Consider the following 6,000-nt stretch of genomic DNA (forward strand, 5'->3'; position numbering starts at 1 on the left):
GAAGGTAGATCTTTGAAGCCAAGCTCTACTAGAAAACATAAAGGTTACATGCACTAAATAATCACCTATAGAACTTAGAGCCATTCATAGAGAAAATCTGCAAAATTTGTAATAAAAAATCAAGAAGATCAATAATAGTTTTTCCTTATATAGATAACCTTGATATTTCAATAAGTAACAATGTTTGAACAGAATTTTAAACAAGGTTGTTTCTAGCTTTCTTCAGGGTGAGGCAATCAGTTGGTTGAGACACTTCCTTGAACCTTATAGCTTGTAGATTCTGTCACATACATGATCTATATCAATTTCATGAAGTACATCTGAGAATTACTCATTTAAGATTCTCCTTAGAAAATTTAATTTTAACAAATCGTGTGATGGATATTTTACTTTATGGTGGGGTATGATTCTGAAAAGAAGGTGCACATTGAAACTAAGAAATGTAACACTTTCCAATTTTTTAAAGATTAAAATACCAAGGCACGTGCAGTGGTGTGTGCCTGTAGTCCTACTGGCTTGGGAGGCTGAGACAGGAGGATCCTGATTCAAAGCCAGCCTGAGCAACGGCGAGGCACTAAGCAACTCGGTGAAGCCCTGTTTCTAAATAAAATACAAAATAGGGATGGGGACATTGCTCAGTATTGGAGTGTCCCTGAGTTCAATCCCTGCTATAAAAAAAAAAATGAGAATTAAAATACCAGGATTGTGTTCTCCATTTCTCATTGCTCTTCAATTGGCAGTAGTAAATTTTCCAAAGTCACAACACCAGTCAGAAGACCCAGAACAACAACTTACATTTTCAGACTACCAGTTTCACTCTCTTTCAAGTATAACCTATTTGTGGAAGTATAAAACATTTTTCCATCTCCAAAACTAATGTCATCTAAAGCAAGGTTTTTATGGATGAGTTGTTAATGTGATGGACATCTGTCTTTTAAAATGACTTTCTCTGTGTAATACAAATCAGGAAGAATGGTAATTTTCTAGTGCACATATATACCTGATTTTATTCTATTTGGCACAATTTTCATTCTTTTTCTGATGCTATTGCCTTTGAAAAATCTCAAAAATTTTGTGGTTAAGTGCCTCTATTTTATTTTTGTTGTTGTTTGTTTGTTTAGTTGGAATTTTCAGTCAGATTGCTAGTCTCTTATTTGCAAATAAATAAATAAATAAATAAATAAATAAATAAATAAATTAAATTAAATAAAGGCAGAAACCTACAATACTACTTTAAAGAAAAATCCTATTATTAGCAAATCCAGATCTGTATGTTTAACAAAAGTTATTTGTGGTTGTAAACTCCTTGAGAGCAAAGACTTATGCCATATCCCCAAATTAATCTTAGCACCTAGCTGAACACTTGGCATGGAGTCAACATCAAGTTAAATGAATGAGTGAAGAAGCCTCATGCAGTAAACAGGAATGCAGGGCAGATATTAAAATCAATATGGATACTAATTCATATCAACAATCTTATCTAGATTTAGAAAAAAGATTGATCCAAATTTTTACACCTATATTAAACTGTGATGAAGTTCTTACTAGAATCCTGACATGGCCATTAATGTTTTACATCATAGACTCTTACTCTAAAGAAAGAAACATGCAGCACCATTCCCCAATAATCATTCCTCAAGAGTTTAAGAGCTTTCCTTATTAGATATTAATCTGCACTTAGATCTCTGAATAACTAAACATTTTTTTGATATAAAACCATGACATGTACAAGCCAAAAAGAACTTTGGCATATGACTATGAACAATTCTGCTAAGAAAATTTATTCTTTAATTCATATGCTTATGCTCACAAATGAGAAAAGAGAGAACCTTTAAAGCTATGGATGGGGAAGAGCTGTAGAATTGCCCATAAGCAAGTTGGTTGGCTATTCAGTACAGAGGTAATTTTTATGGAGCGTAAAAAATCTTTCAGAGGGTAAAGGTGAATAAACAATTAAAACGTAACATATAAATAAGCCTGATGATAATGTGGGACATGACCACCCCCTTCCCTCTTTATCCCACTTTCTATCGATATATTTTAATAAAATTCTTACATTTAAATTACATTAAACAAGCCAATATCATCAATGAAACAGTACTCTTCAAAATATAAAGAAAGAAAGAAAAATAGTGGCTGGGGCTATAGCTCAGTGGCAGAGCTCTTGTCTAGCACATGTGAGACACTGGTTTTGATTCCTAGCACCACATGAAAAAAATAAAATAAAAAAATAAAATAAATAAAGGCATGTTGTCCATCTATGACTACAAGAAAAAATTTTAAGAAAAGAAGAAGAAAATACATATATTTTATAATACTCAACCACAGGATACATTTATTAGGCATACTCAGCATGTCAAGTACCAGGGATATAAAAGAAAGTCAGTTACTTTCCTGGTCCTTCAGGTTGTTCACTTGTAAGGATTTCTTCCCACAGGAGCAGACTCTCTGGAATGCATGCATTTCCTTCAGCTATAATTGTTAGAGACAACCTTTAAATAATCTGCAGTGCTTATTGGGAAATTAAGCTGAATTACTTTAGAACTTGGTATACTTTCCACTATAAAAATGTGCATTAGTAGAAATGTGTCAACTCTTAGGTTATGTAGACCTTGATCGGCATCCTGATGGAGCATATTACTTAGCCTCTATTTTAATATATTCATCAGGTAAATGGGGCAAAGACATACTTTGCAGGTTTTTTGTGAGGAGTAAAAATAATACAGGTAAAGTGATGCACATGAATCAATTAACAAATAATAATTATATTAGCCTGACATTGCCTTTCAAATGTGGTGACTTCAAAAACTTTTTTATTTTTATGAAAAAATATCAGTTTGCATTTTTAATTTCAAGGAATACAGTTAGTCCTTGGAAACTAGAATTACAGCATAGTGATAAAAATAAAACATAATAAAAAAATAATATTGAATGGGGGTAAGGAATTTTACTAAAGAGAGTTCTAAGTAGCAATCACTATAACACTTAATGCATTATCATTGTTTTCAGTCATAATATTTGCATGAAAATATTAGTATGCAATAATAGAGAATATCCTCCAGGGCAGAAAACAAAGGGAAGAGAGCTCAGTTGAACTCAACCCAAAGCATAGTTATCTTTCAAGCTCTACTTTATTAAATGAAATGAATTTTTAATATTATTTTATATGATATTTAAAAATGTTATTGTATTTTTATGCTTTTATTTTATTTGTTTATATTTATGTGGTACTGGGGATTGAACCCGGTGTCTCATGCATGCTAGGTAAGCGCTCTACCACACAGCTACATCCCCAGCCCTTCATCTGATATTTAGAGTGTGATTTTCACATTCGGAGTCACACATATCAAAAGAATACAGAATTTTAGGAGAGAGATGGTGATATTACAAATCGTTGAATTTAGCACTCAATAGAAGAAGAAAGTGTCCATTTTGGAATGAACTTGCTCAAAGGAGAGGAAATATGGGAGGGGAGACAGTGGTGCATAAAGAGGAAGCAGCAGAAGGTGGTGGCGAAGGCATGGTGCTTGGTAAGCAGGCTTGAGCCCATGCAGGTGACTAGAACAGACTAGAACAGAGCAAAGGCGATGCTGAGGAGCAGCAACCATTGTAAACCAACTGAGGCATCTGGCAACTGCTGGCATGTAATGCTACTCTCTGCTTCAGAGCGGCGTCCTGAAGCTTATTTGGAGAAAGGAGGAGAACTTTAGCTAAACAGTGGCTTAAGTCAGAACATCCAGATGACATGCTTTGATCTGCTAAGCAGGATGTCCAAGGCTAGAAAGGAACTTGCATCTCACCTATCTCACCTCAGACTCCAGCCCCAATGAAGCTGAGTGACTAGTCCAAGGTTACAAAGCTGTTGAAATCAGGATTAACAAAGATTGTTCTACTCCAAAATTTTCTGGTGGAGAAGGATCACAGTAACTTAAGTATTGGCAAAGAGGTTAATTAGGTCATATCTAAAGATTAGCTTAGAGAGTCTGTGAATAAATTTCTTGAAGGAGGCCACAGTGCAACTCAATTAGAGGGGGGACTTGAACTTGTATCTATAAAAGGCTCTTAGAAAAGTTCCATAAGAGTGCGGAAGACTAGTATCAAAGTGAAAAGGAGATACAAAATGTGCCTGATGATTTTGGGTAGATTGTTATCTATGACACTGTCTATTCTATAGCTTACATGGGCATTAAAATTACCATAATCCATTTCTAGAAGGATAACTCAAATAATTCTCATATTCCTAATTCTATAGAGTCTATTATAGAAATTCAAAGGAATACTATTTTACATTGTTAGAGCTGAATTTATTGAGCATATGCTTGTATTTCCAAACTGAAACAAAAATTTAAATTTGTCTCAAACAGAACTCAAATGTATATTTTATATTATTAAACCAATCACTGAATAGCAATAATATTTCAAATACTGAATAATAGACATGATATAAGCCACTTTGACTATATTAATACCACATTAGCACATTTTATTTTTATAATAAGAAAATAGAGAGTGCTTTAGGATTTATGAATATAGAATAAAGACTCTGATTAATTTAGGATGTTCTTATTTTCTAATTTGGTAAAAATAAGGATAACAGAAAATTTTCTTTCCCATCCAGATTGTTTAGACAACTTTTATAAAAAATTTAAAATTTTTTCTGATATTGAGCTTCTGTGATGAAAGCAAAATACTTCTACTGACATAGAATCAGTCTCCTGACTTTCCTTTTTCTTATGAAATGCAAAAAAAAAAAAGCACAACGAGTATAAGAAAGATAGTGTCTGAGCAGATTATTAGCTTCACCTTAAGCTTGTGCTATAGAAATATTCCAGCTTTTCTACTTCTTTGAGAGAAGGAAACGTTACCAAAAACATTTTCACAAAATCAAGACATAAGCAACATATTTTACAAATATGTGTAAATAAATATAATAGTTAAGAAAAATAATCTCCTAGATCTTTACAAATTTTTACATTTAACTTACCTTGTGATAAACCAGGGGTGCCTAACTTTAGAGTCCTGTATGTGCAGTTTCTCCCAAACTCAGCCCTGATGGAGAGTTTTCTCTCTGAGTTTTTATAGTCTCAGCTATACACCCCTTACTCCAATCCCTGCCTTTGCTGTCTCTTACATCATTTCTACAGATTTTCCACTGAACATGTTCCCAAGCCTCTCTTCAAGCTCCCTTCTCTCTCTTTCCCCTCCCTCCCTCCTTCCTCCTTTTCCCCTCCCTCCCTCCTTCCTTCCCTCTCCCCCTTTTCTTCCTCTCCTTATTTTATCTATTGCTTTGATTATGGCACTTAAGTAGCAATGGGAGCTTAACTCTGGAAAATTTAATTCTACATTTAGTATTGTGTTCCGTTTCTGACCCATCACCTCTTCCTGAGGTTTTAGTCCAACTCTGAGTATTACAAATCATATTTGGGAAATTAAATGCACGAAGATTTGTTAAAGTCACCAGGGCTTTTCAAAGTATGATTTAGGGAGATTATAATCAGAAACCCAAACTGATTTATTGGTGTGTTTTTTGGACCTTTAAATTAAATGATTGTCCATGGAAATGATGAATAGTTCCAGCCTCGGTCAGGTGCACAGTGCTGTGTCAGTGAAACCAGCAGCTACTTCATAATTAACATGGCTATACTGGGAAGGCTGTCACTAGCAAACCTATAAATACCAAACTGTGACATGTGGGCTATAAATGCAGATGTTGTAATCATTCTTATCTTGCTCTTGTTCTCCAGTATTTTAATTTCCTTTCAACCAAAATATTCCTGCCTCTATCTGAAAATTTTCTTCATTTTCATCTCCTACTACTAACACATATATCCTTACATACACAAATTAGTAAAAAGATAAATGCCTAAGTTTTAAAGGTAATATGTTATGACATTAGATCATTATTGACTTATTTGCTTCATCAGCAGGTCCCCATTTAACAGATACAGAGACTGAGGCTCAGATAAATCAAGTGTCTTGAAGAGAACACACAGCTATGGG

The 6,000-nt window shown here is 34.0% G+C and overlaps 1 protein-coding gene across 1 annotated transcript in view; it reads right to left on the bottom strand.

The window, feature by feature from the left end:
* Ostn (osteocrin) overlaps nt 1-5,163 on the bottom strand; it is a 44,812-nt gene extending 39,649 nt beyond the window's left edge. Inside the window, exon 1 of the mRNA XM_046457799.2 lies at nt 4,985-5,163. The gene's annotated coding sequence lies outside the window, so the exon portion shown is untranslated. The remainder of the gene's footprint in view (nt 1-4,984) is intronic.
* Between the last annotated feature and the right edge of the window lie 837 nt (nt 5,164-6,000).

The sequence above is a fragment of the Marmota monax genome, unplaced genomic scaffold (assembly GCF_021218885.2).
Source record: "Marmota monax isolate L192 unplaced genomic scaffold, Marmota_monax_Labrador192_F-V1.1 WCK01_AAM20220418_F8-fsc00052, whole genome shotgun sequence".
Taxonomy (NCBI): Eukaryota; Metazoa; Chordata; class Mammalia; order Rodentia; family Sciuridae; genus Marmota; species Marmota monax.